Source organism: Procambarus clarkii, chromosome 41, assembly GCF_040958095.1.
Source record: "Procambarus clarkii isolate CNS0578487 chromosome 41, FALCON_Pclarkii_2.0, whole genome shotgun sequence".
Classification (NCBI taxonomy): Eukaryota; Metazoa; Arthropoda; class Malacostraca; order Decapoda; family Cambaridae; genus Procambarus; species Procambarus clarkii.
In genome coordinates this window covers 13,686,617-13,705,925 of record NC_091190.1, presented here as the reverse complement: position 1 = coordinate 13,705,925, position 19,309 = coordinate 13,686,617, and the positions used below count along the sequence as shown (strand labels likewise).

The 19,309-nt window shown below is 40.6% G+C and overlaps 2 long non-coding RNA genes across 2 annotated transcripts in view; one reads left to right on the top strand and one right to left on the bottom strand.

Annotated features, from left to right (window-relative positions):
* LOC138373283 (uncharacterized) overlaps positions 1-14,373 on the top strand; it is a 15,778-nt gene extending 1,405 nt beyond the window's left edge. Inside the window, exons 2-3 of the long non-coding RNA XR_011231107.1 lie at positions 1,820-1,983; positions 12,535-14,373. This is a non-coding gene — a long non-coding RNA (uncharacterized lncRNA). The remainder of the gene's footprint in view (positions 1-1,819; positions 1,984-12,534) is intronic.
* On the bottom strand, positions 12,462-16,676 carry LOC138373284 (uncharacterized). The gene is made up of 5 exons (XR_011231108.1): positions 16,545-16,676; positions 15,255-15,475; positions 14,037-14,090; positions 13,157-13,232; positions 12,462-12,596 (listed from the first exon to the last, which is right to left on the bottom strand). It is a non-coding gene; the product is annotated as an uncharacterized lncRNA (long non-coding RNA).
* Between the last annotated feature and the right edge of the window lie 2,633 nt (positions 16,677-19,309).

Sequence of the window (19,309 nt, the reverse complement as noted above, 5' to 3'; positions counted from 1 at the left end):
ATAGACTAATTACATGTTTATACATTTGAATGGTCCAGACAGGTGGCCAGCCTTGGACATATACACTTCTGGTAGGCACAATGACCTCATGTTAGACCCTTGATAGATTATGTGAGAGAGAGAGAGAGAGCTGGGGCAGGGAGGTGCGTGCCCCAGGGAGATAATCCATGCCCATGCCCCGCCTCGAGGTCAGTTCTCGAGTCACACCAAGAATAACAATCGAGCAAGTTGTCCTGACCAGGATGTGGCATATTAGGGAGGGTTGAGGAATAGGAAGCCTGTCTGATAGGGCTCTTGGCAAGCAGCTCTCCCTCAGTCTACCTATCTATATGGAAGAAATGTATCTAGGCCCTCCTTCCCCTGCCTATTCTCTCTCCCCCACCTTTCTTCCTTCATTTCCTCCCTCCTTCCCTCCCCCTCACTGGTGAGAGAGTAGGAGTGTGAGAGTAGGAGTGTGAGAGTGGTTAGAGAACTCGTAGTTCTCACGCTCGTGAAATTGTCTGCGACCCTGGAGGAGTAGAGCGGAGGGGGGGGGGTGGTGAAAGTAGGTGACGATGGAGGAGTAGAGGGGAGCATTATATGCAGTGAACGTAGGTGTCTATGGAACAGTACATCATAGAGGAGGGTGAAAGGAAGGTGACGATGGAGGAGGAGAAGGGAGGGGGTGTGAAGGTAGGTGATGATGGAGGAGTAGAGGGGAGGAGGGGGGCAAAGGTAGGTGTCTATGGAAGAGTACATCATAGAGGGGGGTGAAGGTAGTTGGCGATGGAGTAGAGCAAAAGGGGTGGGGGTTGAAAGTAATCCTGAGTTTAATTTTTTAGTTATATATAGTGACACCTCGGCTTACGAAAGAATATTTATGAACTTTTCGGGTTACGAGCCTAATTTCTTCGAAAAATTTGAATCGGGTTACAAACTTTGCCTCGGGAAAGGAGTTTGTTGATATACGTATGGGCTGACCTAGCGCGTGGTGGCATGGTGATCGCGCCTCAGTTTACCAGTGTCTCCTGCCTAGTAAGTATCGCGCCTGAATTCTTTGTAAAGCATTACATTTGTTTTGGGATTTTTGGCTATTTGAACATAAAATTTGTTATGATATATCTTGCCATGAGTCCCAAGAAAGCCAGTAGTAAGGTTCAAGCCAAGAAAACACATGTGAGAATGACCATAGAGGAAAAACAAGAGAGCATTCATAAACATCAAAATGGTGCACAGGTTGTTGAACTAGCTAGGCAGTACAACAAATCTATGTCAACAATATGCACTATACTTGCTAAGAAAAAGGACATTATGAGCGTTAAAGTGGCAAAAGGCATATCAACAATCCCAAAACAAAGAACACAAACACTTGAGGATGTTGAAAAGTTTTTATTAATTTGGATACACAACAAAGAGTTAGCAGGTGATAGCATTTCAGAGGCCATCATTTGTGAGAAACCAAGGCATTTGCATGAAGACCTTTTAAAGAAAACCCCTGGAACGAGGGGGAAAAAGATGAATCAAGTTTGAAAATGTGAAAAGTTTGTGTGACAATAGAGCCTCGTGGAAAACTTTTGCTGTGGTCATTACCTGGTGGAATGCACCCAGGATGGAGTATTAGGGCTATACATCTTTTAAATCATAAAAGTAATAAACATTTCCCATCAACCTTACAAACCATATTAACCTATTTTCATGTATTTCCCCCATGTGCATTTTAACAAAGTTACTAAATTGCCTTTATCATTCTGTAAAATTTCAATTACAGTATACTGTATATAATTTTGTTAGTATAAATGGACTGAATATTCTGAAATCACTATTAATTTTACAATTTCAGATTCAAAGGTGGTCTGGACACCCAATTTGGTCAGACAGGTGAAGAGAGCATTTAGGATAGTTCGAAGAGATGAAGATGGTCACAATTGTGTTTGAAGAGGCAAACGCCCCCCTTTGCTCCTGACATTATGTTCAGCCTATTGACCCCTGCACACCTAACACAAGGTAGGTTACAACTTCTTCTGCTCTGTTGAATCTAAGTTGAAATCTTAATGGGTTTGTAACTGTGCACTGTGTTAGATAATGTTCCAGTGGTCTGTCGGGCATTTCTCCACAGTGTTGACATTTCCTCTCATCTTCCGGAACCTGTAAGCCTATTTCCCATGCACATGGGTATCCAAGCCTGATGCGATGTAAGTGCACTTCTGTTGTTCTACTGCTCCCTTTCATCAAACTAAGTGGTTCGTAGTTGGTTGAATTCTTGTACCAACCCGCAGATCCTGATGTTGCAACTGCTGTGTTGTGGTCACTGTACATCTTTTGCATTGCTCTGTTTCTAATTACTTTCTTAATCTGTGATAGACTCTGGTATGTAAATGTCTACATTTCTCCTCTTAGTAGCAAGTTTTGCAGCTTCATCTGCAATGTCATTTCCTATTATTCCCACATGACTTGGCACCCAGTTGATAAGTACCCGTCGGCCTTGTCGTTTGAGTGTTTGCAATAATGATAAGACATTTGTGATCAGATGGATGTTATCACATATGTGTTCTTGTTGCAAGGTTTCAATGGCGGTTCTCGAATCTGTATGTATGATAACATGTTGTCGGTGTTCAGCAAGAGCATGTTCCAAAGCCTTTTGAATGGCTAGCATCTCTGTTTGTAAAGTCGAACACCCATTTGAGAGCCTCCAACTATTTACAGAGTTTCCTGCTTTAACTGCAACTCCGGTTTCTTGTCCCTGCTGGTCTACTGATCCATCTGTGAAGTAATTAAAGCTGTCGGATGCCATGTTTGCTTCTATATGCATCTGTGCAATGTTACGTAGCAGATGAGGATTTGTCTGGTTCTTCTTTCCTTCAAGAGCCATAATCTTAGTCTGCTGGCAGAGATTCCCAAGGGGCTTGTATAACAAAGTCTGCATGTATTTCGTCGACACCCCTCTCAGTGACTGTGTTTGTTATATCGAATGTATTGATGGTGTTTATCGCACAATGGGTCCACCTGTTGCTATTGGAGGCTCTTCTGTCCAGAGTTAGTGCTCCAGTGATTATATCTTTAAGTGAACTGATTCTAGGTCTAGTCAATATCTTGGTCAGCATGCACGCAGCAATCCCTTTTACCCTTATTTCAATCGACGTTAGCTTTGTTTCTAGTCTTAGGTTCAGTATTTTAGTCCATCTAGGAGCTCCTGTTATGATTCGCAATGCATCATTTTGAAGAACCTCAACGTTTGCCCACTGACCAGGAGAAAGAGTGAGTAAGGCAGGTGCTGCATAATCAACTAGGGAACGAACGGCGTGTATGTAAAACATTCTCAACACTGTGTCCTGCTCCTAGACGGGGCCCTGTGATTGCTCTCATTATATTTAGTCGTGATTTTGCTTTCTCCTTTAGATATTGAATTTGCTTATTGAATGTCATTTTAAAATCTATCCACACTCCGAGATATTGATATTGTGTAACCCACTGAAGGTTAATGTCTTGAATGTGTAGGTACCTGTCTGGAGTGTTGCCACCTAGTCTCATTGCCTTAGACTTCTGTGCAGATATTTTTAGCCCTAAAACACTGCATTCAGATGCTACTTTATCTAATGCACCTTGTGCTTTATTTAGAAGTGAAGGACCTGTAATGACTAATGCTATATCATCAGCATAGCTTAGCAATTTAACCCCTTCTGTAAATGTCATGGTAACAAGGTTTTCCATAAGGATGTTAAAAAGACTAGGACTGAGGACTCCTCCTTGTGGAGTCCCATTCTCGTGCAAGTGGTAGTCCGACACTTGTCCTTGCAACTTTACTCTGGCATACCTGTGACTTAGGTAATCTTGAATCCATGCTAGCATTTTTCCCTTTACACCTTTTTTAACTAAGGTGTGTAATATTGCTTGCGGGCTTGCAAGTTCAAATGCTTTTTCTAGATCAAGGAAGATCACTATAGCTGGACCCGAGTTAACTGTTCCTAGTAATGTTGCTATGCAGTTTGCAGTACCTACTCCTCTAGTGAAGCCAAATATGTGTTTATGAAGGTCTCCAGTCTTCCACAGTAGCCTATTTAAGACCATCCGTTCTGCAGTTTTACTAATGCATGATGTTAATGAAATGGGTCTGTAATTGCCAGGTTCTTTCGGCTTAGGAATCGGTATGATGTCTGCTTTCTTCCAAGAGGTCGGTAGTTTGCCTTGCTGCCAAGATGCATTGATGACGTCCTTTTTTTGTTGTTCCTTGTTCTCAAGCAGGACTTGCATGTGCGACCATTGAGTATGTAATGTTATCAGCACCTGGTGCAGTCTCCTTACCACCTTTTTTGGCCCTGATTAGTTCTTGTGTGGTGAAGGGACAGTCACATTCGTCATTTATAGCTATGCTCTCATGAATGACTGTCAACCTCTCTTGTTTTAATTGTTCTTGCTGCCTTCGGACCATTGCAGGAAGCTGATATGAAGCTGTTCTTTCTGCAAATTGGAGAGCAAGTCTCTCAGCCTCCTGCAATGGTTGAATACATGCCTGTGGCCGGGCTGGTCGACCTGATATAGTTTTAATCTGACCCCATATCTTGCCAAGACTACTATGTTCATTTAGAGTTTGACACCACTCAAACCATCTTGCCTCCTTTACTTCTCTAGAAACTCGTCTTGCTTCAGATATCACCGCTCTTAGCAGAGTTCTTCCTTCAGGTGTGGGGTTTCTCTTTAGATGTTTTCTGAAGATGTTGACTCTGTGGTTCTGTTCTTTAACTTCATTACTATAGAACCAATAGTTCTTTCGTTTTGTGTTTCCTGTGATAATGATTGGAATAGCTTTGTTTGCAGCAGCTGCAATGGCTTCCTGCAGATTGGTCTCGTGTATGTTCAAATCCTCAGGTGGCGTGTACGTTGCATACCATTTTTCAAGTTCTTCTTGGTATATAATCCAATTGGCCTTTCTTAAATTCCACCTAGGCTGTGCAGGTGGTGTAGGAGGTCGTGCTAGGTTTTGTGTCGTGACAGTAGCATAGTGGTCACTGGTGATCACCGGGTCTACTTCCCACTTCGCCTGATGCTTGAGTGCTGTTGAGATGAATGTAAGATCAAGGGAACCTCCTAGAATGTGAGTGGGTTCCCCAGTGTTGAGAAGTGTAATTTCAGGTACTTCTCGCAGAGCTGCAGCTAAATGGCACCCATCTGCATTGGCTGGCCCAGTTGCACCTAACTCTTGATGATGAGCATTAAAATCCCCAGCAATAATTACATTTTCCTGCGTGGCCAAGGCAAGCACTGCCTCTGCTTCTAGTTTACGTCTAGGGGGCTTGTAGACGTTGTATATGAGGAGCTCAATATTAGCCATATTCACTGTTACTGCTAATACCTCTACTCCATCCCCACATGAAACTGGGTCTGTTTTCTTGCTGGGTATGGTGTTCCTGACTAGGGTCATTAATCCTCTTTGTCTCCCCTGCTCATACGGTATAACATAGTGCTGATATCCAGCTAATCTGAAGGATTTCGGGGCTGGGAAAAGAGTTTCTTCCAAAACGATTATATCTGCTTTCGTGCTGATTGCAGCCTCCTGAAGTGTGTGCTTTTTATTTCCAAGACCTTGTATGTTCCACTGCAGTATTCGTAATGGCCAGACGACGGTTTCGGTTGGTGTTGCTTGTTCTACTAGAACTCCTCTTCGGAATCGACCTCTATATTCTCCGCCTCGCAAGTCGTATCGCTGCAAATCGGACTGCATTGATTGTTCGTGGTCATCCCCGGCGTTGTTGGAATCTGTGCATAACTGTGGTCCATCGCTTTGTTGTTGGTATTGCTGCATGTCGGACTGCATTGATTGCTCGTGGCCCTTTCTTGTGTTGTTGGAACCTGTGCATCTCTGCTGTTCAAGACGTCTTTGTTGGCGTTGCTGCATATCAGACTGCATTGGCTGTTGTTGTCTGTCTCTTGTGTTGGAAGATTCTGTTGATCTTGGGTGGTCACTGCTTCTTGCAGTTGCTTTTGTGAATGTTGATGTTCTGGTGTCTTGACTACCCGACTGTTGTTGGTAGTCTGTATGTCCATGTTGCATTGTTTGTCCTCTTGTGCTCCGTCTTGTCTCAGACTGTCTATTTCTTGTGTAACTGTGGTCTGCTGCATGATCTTGTCCATTATCACACCAGTGATTTCTTGAGTCTGTTGCTGTGAGACGTTCTGCGTCACCTGTAGGCAATTGATAATGGTCTCTGCCATGATCTTCACGATGTTTTTCAGCTGGACCTCGGTAAAACTGTATATCTGTCGTGTTGATTCCGAAAGTAATTGTTTTCTGCTCTTTTGCATTTGCTGTATTTCTGCAACACTTTTGTGTATTTTCTGATTTGGAATTAACAGATTCGGGAAATTTTGCTCTGTGAGAGTGGGTATCTGTTGTGGCTGTGCAAGAGTGTTCCAGACGTTGGTGTTGGTGTATGTATTGCTGGTCAGTGTGTTTATCCTGGCATGAGCTGTCTGCACTTTTTCTTTCCGTGCAGAGCAGGTTGTGCTCCAGGCATGATGTTTGCCTCCACAATTTGGACATTTGGCTGTTGTGGTCTGGTTTGCTTTGTGCTTGGCTATACAGTCTTTGGTTGGATGTCTCAGGCTGCATACTCCGCATCTCTCCTGTCCGGTGCAGCGTGATTGATGGTGGCCGTATTTCTGACACCTGAAGCAGCGCAGGGGTTCCGGGATGTATGATCTCTGTCGGTATGTTCCCCAATTTCCAAGACTGAATGTTTCTGGCACATGTCCCATGACGGTCACCAGAACCTGACGTGTCGCTGCCTTGTCTACTTTTGTGCTGCATCGTTCCGCATTCAGGATTTGCTTGTGTTCTAGTACTGGATCCAGTGGAAAGTCGATTGGGTATCCCAAAAGCACGACTCGTGTGCGTCTTTCTGAAGGGTCCAGCTTTTCCAAGCATACAGGTTTCCCTTGCAGGACTCTTACTTTTTCTAAGTAATTTGCAGTCTGTTGGTCTTGTGGTGTCATTATTATTTCTCCTTTCAGGTTGACTGTAATGGAAAGTTTGAGCTCTGGTTGTTCTTTTTCCATTGCCGTTACTACTCCATATGCTGTAGGAAAGTGGTCTGTCTGCATTATCTTGAATTTTGGAAGATGTGCAGAGTCTGGCGATGTCTGGTGTGAGACTGGTGGTGTCCTCTCCTGACTCATAATGTCATCCTGTGGCTGTGTTGTGGACAGAGAAGCATTGTCTGACACTGGCTGGTGTGTGACTGATGCTGTCCTCTCTAGATCCATTACGTCTGCTGTCTTGCTGGTAGAAGCAAGTGGTAAAGCCTCGATAGCAGTTTTCTTCGGTGCCTGCTGCACATCGGTCCACCGTCCCTCCTCGTCTGAAAGCTGCCTCCATTTCCTCTTTCTCTTAGCCTTCCCCATGACTCTCTCCACGTAGTGAGAACCGAATCACTGCCCTACCTAATGATTGAGACACTCCTAGGCCTGGAGAAATTCATTCCCCTCCAACGGAGGTCGTAGAATGATTCCCCCAGGTGGAATCAGGGATACCTAACACCTAAAAGAGCTGTTTGGTCTACCTTTCCCTGTCAGGCTCAGTACACCTTCTAAGGTGCCCCCTTGTGGCACTGCCCGCAGGGTATCGCCTCGCCCTTCAGGGTAGGACTCTAAGTGACCTGGTCAGTGATACGGTCCTCAAAAAAAAAAAAAAAAAAAAAAAAGTGCGGTACGAGAGTTTGGGTCGGCTGCGTACTGGGTTGCGGTCCTCAAAAAAAAAAAAAAAAAAAAAAAAAAGTGCGGTCCTCAAAAAAAAAAAAAAAAAAAAAAAAAAGTGCGGTACGAGAGTTTGGGTCGGCTGCGTACTGGGTTGCGCAGAATACCAGTCAGCTGGGCAGCAGGTAATCAACAACGTTGTTTCTCTGTCAATTGTAGACGAAATCGGAATTGTTTCCTTCAAAACAAGATATAGTCTGGGTCTTGGAGTACTGATGTATTCTTCCTCACAAAACCGCGACGAATGGAGCTGATGGGTGCTCAGAATCGTGAGTTTTTCCGGGAACAAATCCGTGTGCAGCCAGCTAGCAATGGCGCCGGCAGCCCTGTATCAGGTTGTGATTTTGTGTGTGTACCGTATTGTTATGATCGCCGTCTGATAAGTCCTTTCTGGCCTCAAGAGTCATTTTTACCCACCTAGAAAGATTGCAGATGGCCAAAGCAGTTATTTAAGTTAAGAAGGGACAAGTCTTAAACAGAATTGTGCATAATATTTGACTGTAAAGGGGTAAATTGAGGTAGATTGAAAAACAAAATGGTGAACCGGGCAGGCGGTACTCACAATTAGGCGAGTACACTTGGGAACTTTTAAAGTGCAACCAAACATGCTTTAGGCTCTCACAACAAGAGGTGAGTGGTGATGGCTCAGGTGCTCAGCCAATCAGAGCACCTAAGGAGGGAGGGCAGGAGTGAGAGGGGGGTGGTATGTGGAAGTTTGGTGACAGTTGTGTGTAGTTTGTTCATCTTCATTGTAAGTTTCATGGCTTGGTGTGCATTTCCCTAGTAAATTTAATTAGGGAAAAATTCAGGTGTTTGATTTTTTAAATCAACTTTTTAAATGTTGAGTTGTTAAAGCCTCAAAGTGCATGGAGTTGGTTTGAGAGTATGGCATCCTCATGCTGTTGCGTGCTCGCGTGAGGTAGCAAAGGTGATGTAAAGTTGTGGGGTGTACATGCTTGGGACGTCCTCTCTCGGGATGGCTGGTGTTAGACCTGTGTGTTTGTCGGTTGTTGAAAAGCCGTCGTCCTTTGCTGTTGTGGTATTGATTTTACATTGTTCATATTGTAATTAATACTGTAGTGCGATATCTAGGGCTACCATTTGTAGGTTTAAAATGTCTAATACAAACAGTTGTCCAATGAGTTTTAATAGGAAATATCATCCACCAAGCACCATTGTACAATTATATTAATTGATAGTATATGGATTGTGCAGAACTGCTTAGAATGATCTTTAACACTTGGCTATATTGGTCATGTCAAATACCTGCACGGTGAATGCTCAAAGACCCTTTCTTTATTCAGTGTTGTCACATACCTCACGGGGGTATGGATAGGCAAACACTCATTCGGTTAAACTTGCCTTGTAGTACTTTCAGAGCTCAGTAATTTGGAATCTGGTTAGCACTTTCCAAATAAATTGACCTTTAAAGTGAATTCCTATTTAGGTTTAAAACATTATACCGAATGAGAAACTCGGATTATATAGCCGAACACCAGAAATGTTGTTATTCAATTTGGTTGCCTAAAGCACATTCAAGGACTACACATTACATGGCATTCCAGGATTCCTCTATACCTTGCCTTATGCTGTAAACATTGCCACAACCCTGTGTTTTATTGATTTAAATGGCCACAGGGAGGCATACAACACTGCAGATTATGATGTCATTAGTTATCCACTGTGCTGACAAGTGGGCTGACTGATGTTCGTTGACACCTGTATCGTGCTTCAATTTAATCGCCAGGAGATCACCCTCTCACTAGACTCGTCTGTAGGAAGTACAGTATAGTATCTCAAATTACCTTGGATCATAAATAGCATAAGACTTGGGGGTAGGAGAGGGTTGCAGTGTTTGTCATGGCTCTCAGTTGTTCCTGGTATTAGGCAATTTAGTTCTGGAATCATTTTTGTTGGCCAATGTTAAACTTTTTCGAAAGTAGATGTTTTTCTGAAAGGGAAGGGGGGGGACCCCTCTATGCTTGGATACAGTTATCTAAGTGAATACTTAGATTTATACAGTAGAATAACTACCTTCTTTTCCTTAGTCAAAAAGGTTGCTTGTTTATTTCTAGGGACTTGTATTTTCTTTTATTTTTAACTGCAGCAACTTTCAGTGAATGATAGATTCTTACTGAAAGGACCTTTACTTCATTGTTGTTGCTTTATGGTCAACTCATTGTGTACAGGGATTCCGCGAAGCTTTTGGGGTTAGTCTTTGACACTCGTTTGTCTTGGTCAGCCCATATCTCTTGCCTCCGAGTTGAATGCTCTTAGGCCCTTAACCTCCTTAAGGTTTTGTCCCATACTTCTTGGGGAGCGGATAGGCGCACGCTCCTCTATTTGCACTCCTCTCTCGTCCTGTCTAAACTCGATTATGGTTGCCCTGCATACTCTTCTGGTTCTCCTTCTACTCTTCGCCGTCTTGATGCTTTGCACCATACTAGGTTGTGTCTCGGCTCTGGTGCCTTTCGTTCGACTCCCGCCCTTAGTTTGTATGTTGACACTGGCTTTCTCTCTCTTCAGGACTGCCGTGATCGCTACTGTCTTCGCTATCTTGCGCGGCCCTCCCAACATCCTTCCTCTCGCCTTTGTCGTGCATTGACTTTTCCTCCTCCTGTGGTTCGTGTTCCTCTTCATTGTCTCCCACTTTCTGTCCAGTTATCTCGCTTACAGGATTCTCTTTCTGTTCATATTTCTAATGTTTCTCCTCGTATTGTTCCTTCATTACCTCCGTGGAGAGTCCCCCTTCCCAAGTTTTGTACGTCCTTGACTTGTATTACTAAAGCCTTTACCCCTCCTACAATTCTGAAAAGCCTTTTCCTTGAGCACTTTTCTTCGCACTCCCACTCTATTTCCATCTTCCCTGATGGGTCTAAGTCTGCGGATGGTGTGGGCTACTCTGTTGTTTTTCCTGACCGTACTTACATGTGTCTCCTCCCTTCGGAGGCTAGCGTCTTTACGGCAGAACTTTATGCTATTCTCTATGCTCTTTGTCTCATGCTTTCTCATTCTCATTCCTCCTTTGTGGTTGTAGTTGTTTCTCGTAGTGCCCTCATGGCTCTAGGGTCCTTTAATCCTGTCCATCCGGTGGTCATTGAGATTCAACATTGGCTGTTTCTTATTTCTAGTAAATTTAAATCAGTAGAGTTTTGCTGGGTTCCCAGCCATATTGGTGTTTCAATGAGCGTGCGGATGCTGCCGCTAAGGAAGCTATCCGTTCTTGTCCCATCTCCCGTAAAGGTATTCCTTATTCCGACTTTTATCCTGTTATTCATTCTTCCCCGTTGGCAGGGTTGTTGGTCCTCTGTGGTTGGTAACAAGCTGCGTACTCTCAAACTTAGTGTGTCCCCGTGGCCTTCCTCCTACCACCGTAACCGGCGGTGGGACACTGCTTTGGCACGGCTGTGGGTTGGTCATACCCACTTAACCCACGGTCACTTAATGGAGCGCCGCCCTGCTCCTTATTGTCCAAATTGCGTTGTCCCTCTTACAGTTGTGCATATCCTTGTTGAATGTCCTGATTTCCAGGACGAGCGTGTCTTGCTTTCCGACCGTCCCTCAGTCACTTGTCCCTCGATTGAATTCTAGGTGAATCGGATACTTTTGATATCGTTCGCCTTATGCGTTTTTGTTCTCGTATTGGCATTCTTGGTGATATTTAGCGCCCTCTGATTATTTCGCACTTTGATGGTGCTACATGGCCTTCCCGGTTTGGTAATTACCTTACCTTCATTGTTTCATTTTAATGTGGTAGTTGTGATATGGATTGTTCTGGCTCACGTGCAAGGTCTTGAATTTTTTTTTGTTTTATATTAAGAAATTGCCAGTCTTGTTACTATTTGTAGAGTTAGAGATCTGCATTAAGGCCTCAATATTATTCTTTATTTTTTTTATAACATGTTATCAGTAATTTTTGTGGTTGGTAATATTTAGATTAATGTCAGTGATGTATATGACAAGGGTTAAGACCCCTTGTGGTATGACAGCATTTTTCCGTCATTTCTTTAACAAATGAAAGGGTCCTCGTAACCATTCTTTTGTCCTTTCTGCTTCTTGGTTTTTCATTTGGTACTTTGGCTATTAAAACAATGGCATTTGGTAATGTTGCACTTACCATTTCTAAAAAAATGAGCAGGTTCATTAGGCAGGGTTTGTTTTTAGCAAACAGTTTTACAAAAAAAATTCCATTCCTTCAGGACCTTGCAGATGTTAGGTCAAACTAATTGACAGTAATCTGTTTTGCCCTTTCGAACAATGATAGTTTTAATCTAGGTAAAATATTTCAGAATATCTGACAAGTTTGGCAGACAAATCATTTAAGAGCTTTGATTAAATTTAAGTTACCAAAGACTTTGTGAAAACCATGTTGTATAGATGCTTCCGTGTCACTTTTCTAATGTTTTGTAAATTTAACAATCTTTAGTTAATTTAATCATGATTTGTACAAAGCTTAGGTGTTGCATAGCTTTAAATTTACTTTCAAATATGAAAACTAAAATATTGACTAAAGTTTCTTCCACTTTAATATTTCAGACTAATTTGCAATATTTGTTAGTTTATGTAAATTGAATAGGTAGTCCACTTTTACATCTTTTCAATGCATTTTGCATGCACCTAAGTTACAAATAGGTGTAAATTTTGCCAAGTATTTATTTTCAAAGTAAAAAAAATTTCAGATGTTTAAACATTGCATCAATAGTAGTAAACAATTTCAGGATAAGGTATATAAAGTATTAATTAAAATTGTTTTATTTAATAAGTTTGACATAGTATTTATAATACATCTAATATTTATTACTGTTTCAGGTTGTGAGACAGATGCTCCTAGATGAACAGAAGATCCAAAAGGCCAAGACAACTCCAATCACCTGTAAAAGAAAAAAACATTAAACAGGGACACTACTTTTATTATCACCAATGCCTAATAACAAGCCCAAAAAATCCTAACATCCTATCTTTTAAGATAGGCTCAGCTAAGGCCTATCCCTTCCTCTGGTTTTAGTGCAGAGCTTGTTCCCTGAATGGGTGCATTACATCCACCACTTTAGTGCCATCAACACATTGTACATATGCTTTACTGAAAGCACTGTACAATGCATGCCAGGCACTAAAGTTGTAGATGCATCCACCCATTCAGCAAACAAGCCCTGTGAGAATTAACAATGTAACCATTGTTAAGGGTCCCTAAACCTATGCAAATCTAGTCCATCTATTAGATGGGTAGTAGAGCAAAGCTCTGAAAAAGCCAAGCCAGGGAAGTCTGCAGGACTGCCTGGTCCCCTTTTATGAAATGGGGTAGGATCAGTACAAACTGCATCATCCCCTGTGGGTTGTAACAGTAGGACATGGTTACACACCTATAAATGGACTAGATAAGAGAATTAAGATTAGGTCATTGATATAGCTAATACATCAAAATCAAACTCACCCACTTTTGTAGATTTCCTTTTGCAGAGTAAAGGTGCCTCACTCCAAGCCAGTCCATGCATCATAATCACTTTCACCTGAAAAATATTTCAGATTTAAAGCCATTCTTTCTTTACTTTTCAAATTAGCATTCAGTAGTTTACAAATTCAGATGGAAAAAATTTCTTTAAGGAATTTACCTTTCCTACATATTCTAGTAGCAGTAGTAAAGATCTAATTTAGCAATATAAATATATATGGCATCAATTTGCCAAGTTTCAGTAAATGTCATTTGAGAAACTATCCACAACTGCACTTCAATGGCAATTTACATTTATCTTTAGCCAATGCTATATTGTTTAAGTTATTACTATTTTTTTACTTTTATGCAAATCTATTCAGATTAACCTTTACTTTAACTCTTCCAACTGACAGAGGGACTTCTGGCCTTTCCAAACCACATTCTGGAAAACTATATACATTTAAAACCAAGCTAAAGTAAACTTTGAGTATTTTTTTTTTTACTTTCAAGGGAAAAAATAATCACTTAGAACAAAACTTTTCCTGCCATTAACTTTATTTGACTCATGATTACCCTTTACAGTATTATACATTTAGATTAAAGCTTGTTTAACAAACATTTAATGTTAACTAAACAAGATTTATATATCATTAAAATTTTATTAATAAAACACCCTCAACTATGCTGTTTAAGATCTAATGCCCCACATTACAATTTTCACAATTTCAACATACCATTCTATTCAATACATTCCTGAAAGGACTAAACTTGCAGATATGGTACCCACTAGCCTAAGCCTAGACTTCCATATCCTAATATTTAATAGGTTTTTAGCATTTAACTTCTACCCTCTAATTCCAATGTACACAACACTACTTACTGTAGATCTGCAAGTATTTTCCTGCAGCTCTTTGTTGCCAGGACCTTCCACAACCTGTCATGTGAACAGTAAATATTACCAAAAAGTTATTTGCATAGTGATGTTATTTTGTTCATACCTGTACCACCAGTTTAACAGTTGCAGTTTTAAATGGCACACTAAGTATCTTGTTGTCCCATCTTTAATTACAAACAAAGCTATAGTCATTTCAAGTCAACATCCTATACAAATTTTATTTTCCAACTTTAGTCATGAACATTTTTCTCGAACATTGCAAACAAACTAATTTAACAACCATGTACAGTATAACATTTGAATAAAAGCAATACAAAATTTATATATACAAATTCTTATTCCTTTGCAACCACTGCTTACTACTAGGGGAACAAATTTATTCTGTTGAATTATTTATCAAGCTTTTTAGTATGAAAATTCATAATTAACCCAACTATACTACCAAGACAATGATTTTACTAAATTTAGTAATATTTTTACACTAGCAACTATACAAGGCCATATTCTCTCTAGTTATCACCACACTTCTGCAGGTGTAAGGTTCTATCTCCCCCATCTGCAGCACTTATGACCACACTTGGTCTTTATTATAAATTTCTTTATGAACCTGATACAGTACTTAATTAAATGTTGTAGGAACAATTTAGCTACAGTTCTGCCAAAGGAATGATTAACACCATGCAAGCCAATATTAAAGTTAAAAATATTTATTAAAAGCAGAAGTTTTTATCATATGGGATGTTATTTTAGAAGAATGGGTGGTGTGGTGGTTATGTTATGGTTGAGTAACATGGTACAAGAGGGCAAGTAGTTCCTGAGCAACTATGCCAATTTCAATTTCTAGCAAACTGGCAGATACAGCAGAAGTGCACACTTTACTGCCATTAGAATCCATGCAGAAAGTTCCTACTACAGTGTTACTGGCCACCAGTCACTAATGACTTGGGGAAGTTAACTCAGAGCATCTTTGATGTGCTTTGATGGCAACGAAAATGTTATCCCCTTCAAAAGTTAAGCTTGTCTACAGCATTTAGTTTTTAATTAACTATGTAAGGGAGAGATTCTGAATAGCAAGTGCCACTGGCTTATGGCAAAAGATTCTGTAGCAATAGAACTATAAGCCACACTTTCTCCCCCCCCCCCTTCCTCCCAACTGTTCAGTGTCAAAAGGGAGGGGGGGTGTCCATTTACTGTACCACTTACATTTTAGTGTGGGCTTCATCCACTATTCTGATGTTAGCTGAAACATTTGTGCCAGCTGCTGGTTTCAAAGGGAGGCATACCATGTGCCAATTCAGGAACCTTTCCACGTTCCTCACTGCATGTCAGCTCAGGACCTCACTACTATGTTGGGAGGCAGTTGAAGACTAACCAATCAAGATCCCAGGCTGGAGAGCAGTGACAGCTCTGGGAGAATTTACCACCTGCAAACAAATTTAATACTCTTAATCTACACCATCTCTCTCATCTTTACCTAGCCCCCAAACCTTATATTTGTCAGCATTAAACTGCATCTGGTAGTCTTAACCATTTCAAAACTATATAGGGCATCGGTATTTTTTATTAGCCAATTCTGCAACTATTGCAGTCTAAACCATAATCTGGCGAATAAACGAGGTCCAAGGAGAGCTTTTAGGCACTACTTACAACACTTCTCCCAACTTAACCCCATTTATACCAATTTCCTTTGGTATAGCCATGACCTAATCAACTTCAGTCAGCATTCCCAATGATCCGAGCCCCTATCAATTTTGCGCCACTATCAAAATCTCTGCCGAAGTCAAGGTACACAAAATCACAAACCTTATCACTATTTCCTCAACTATGCAACCTAATCCATGAACATTTAGTAATAAAACTATGCGATTCATGTATCTAGTCATGTTTCTCAAAAAGAGTAGAGAAATGGCACTTGCAATGTTAGATTCTAGTAACTTTCATCACAATAGACCAAGCTAATTGGTCACTAACTTAAGCGTTAAAGTTAACTCAAACTTTTCCTTTAAAAACTTGCTATATTAGGAACTTTCCACGACCGGCCTTTACCAGACATAATTAAATAGGGTAAAAACGGTATATTAAATGCAGTAAAACTACGGTAAATTCAATATGATAAACTTGCATTCTTTAAGCATGGGCTGCATAGTAAGTGAACTAAACTAAATGTTAAGCACCCTGGCAAACCACTTCGTTCTATTCAATTTATTTAATCACTTTGTCCGGCTATAATTTTTAGATTACATTAAAGGAACACCCTCCCTGGTAACGGAAGAACTAGTTAACCAAATACAAATATTTAGGTAAAATACTTTCATAAAACCCGTCTACTTCCCCCACCAGTAGACTTGTTCAGCTAAAGGCATAATGTAATGTTCCACTTCAGTAAATAAAAACTTAAAAAAAACACTACCCCATCTGTGTAGTTACCGGCTACCTGACATTCTACGCTTAAAATAACCCATCTATTCCCCATAATTGTTCGATATAACTTACCTCTCACCCGCTGGTCGAGTACACAGCAGTATATATCCTCCTCCATCACTCACCGCGTGGATACTATTTCACTCTAGCCGCAAATTGCCTCAAATCACCTACGTTGTCCATAAACATATATAGAAGAGCAACTGACCGTAACACCCGTAGCGATCATCACATAACGTGGGAACATTAATAGTACTGCTGTCAAAACATAGATGGCGCCAGGACAAACGGTAATTCCTATGGACTCGCCTAGTTATGCGTAGGGAATTGAGCTTCAGCTGTTTGGTCCCGCCCCTCAGCTGTATTCACCTAGTTGTACTCACCTAATTTGTGCTTGCAGGGGTTGAGCTTTGGTTCTTTGGTCCCGACTCTCAACCGTCAATCAACAGGTGTAGTGGTGTAGCAGTCTCCGTGGTGTAGTGGTAAGACACTCGCCTGGCGTTCCGCGAGCGCTATGTCATGGGTTCGTATCCTGGCCGGGGAGGATTTACTGGGCGCAATTCCTTAACTGTAGCCTCTGTTTAACGCAACAGTAAAATGTGTACTTGGATGAAAAAACGATTCTTCGCGGCAGGGGATCGTATTCCAGGGACCTTAGGATTAAGGACTTGCCCGAAACGCTACGCGTACTAGTGGCTGTACAAGAATGTAGCAACTCTTGTATATATCTCAAAAAACAAAACAAAAAAAGTGTACAGGTTCCTGAGCCTACTGGGCTCTATCACATCTACATTTGAAATTGTGTATGGAGTCAGCCTCCACCACATCACTGCTTAATACATTCCATTTGTTAACTATGACACTGAAAAAATTCTTTCTAATATCTCTGTGGCTCATTTGGGTACTAAGTTCCCCTTGTTCGTGTTCCACCCGTGTTAAAGTTCCACCCGTGTTCCACCCGTGTTAAAGAGCTGTCTTTGTAACTATCAAAATGCATATATCTTTGCTTTCACTTCAGTTATATTTATGACAAGGGATTTAAAATTTGCCTATATTTCTGCTTCTCTGATGACATTAAAAACTTTCGTTTATTACAGTATCTACATAAAATTAACATTTATCTTCATTAGGTTGTAGTTCTCATCAATAGGGAGAGCGTCGGTAAAAAAAAAAAATTGTTTAAATATAAATATCTTTCCTCTCTCAATAATATGCCCGAAACGCTATGCGTACTAGTGGCTTTAGGTATTGTATGTACTAGCTCTATCTATAAATCCAATATTATGTTTGTAAATCGACTATTTATGTACTTTCCTGAATAAAATGAACTTTACTAATATCTAATCTCTGTGACTAAAACGTAAGAACGACTTTATCTATGCCTTTTTGATAACATACAATTATAAGCTTTATTAGTGAATCTCTATTAATTAAACAATATATCAGAGAGTGTGTAAGGTTTGGTGTTCCATGTGCGAAGAGACATGGGAGATTTTACATCAACGAGCATATCTCTGTCTTTCTGAAGGCATATAATATTTTAGGCTTTATAAGCGTATCTTTGTTAATTACACACTATATTGGCAAGTGCGTAGGCTTCTGCATTCCATGACCGACAAGCTACTGAATGACACTATAAAAACGTATGTATCTTCACTTGAGCTTTATATATGTCTATGGTAAAGTATTTAAAATGAAGCTTATATTTCTATCTTTCTTGAGACATATAAAACATATGTGTTTATTAACGAATTTACGTGAAATAAGCATTGTTCTGAGAGAGAGTTGCTCTGTCGATCAGTCTGTGCGGGGTCGGAGCTCGGCAATTATTAAAACTCATGTATCTTCATTAGAACTTTATATATATCTATGGTAAAGTATTTAAAATGAAGCTTATATTTCTATCTTTCTCAACACATATAAAAACATTTGCGTTTATTAACGAATTTACGTGAAATAAGCATTGTTCTGAGAGAGTTACTCCGTTGCTCGATCTGTGCGGGATCGGAGCTCGCCGATTTGAAAAATACACGTATCTTCGCTTTAAATACAAATATGCCCATGGTAAGGCATTTAAAATGAAGATTATGTTTCTATCTTTCTTGAGACGTATAAAAATCTTACGTTTATTAACGATTCTGCGTGAAATAAGCATTGTTCTGAGATGAATATTGCGGATTTCCGGCTCTACGACCGATGAAAAATGCAACTTTTATACAACTACAAATATCTTTAGTTTTACTTTAAATTTTGTCCTGAAAGAGTTTTCATATATAGATCCAGTTTCTGCCGTTCTTCTGACATAAAAAGACCTTTGGTTTAATAAGTTATTAAGATGTTTTCAACAATATTACTAGGGCGTTCACCGATTCTAACATGGGCGACCCTTTTGGAAACGCAACACATGGGTTGACCTGATTGATATATGGGTCAGATTCCATTAAGGTTCGGAACATAAACAACAACACTGCCAATCCGGATTCGCTGGATGAACGCGTGGCCGGTGTGACAATTCGTAGTCATTAACCATCACCCTCCCCTCCTCCTCACAAAGAAATTGAACACCAGGAAAAGCAATAAAACACTGGTAATATAACTGAGGGAGGGGGGGGGGATAAGGCACAAAATAAACTTTATACTGGTGTAACCACTTGTCCTAAAGAAGGCGGTGAGATGGAGTGGCAAATATGGCCGCGTTGATTGCGTCACGTCGTCGTGAGAACTTAGAATTTTCCAGAAAATACACTAAACAGCAGAAAATTGGCAAAAATGGAAGGAATAGCACCATCAAAAGAATATGATTCAGGGTACACCAATTTAACCTTGAAAAACTATGG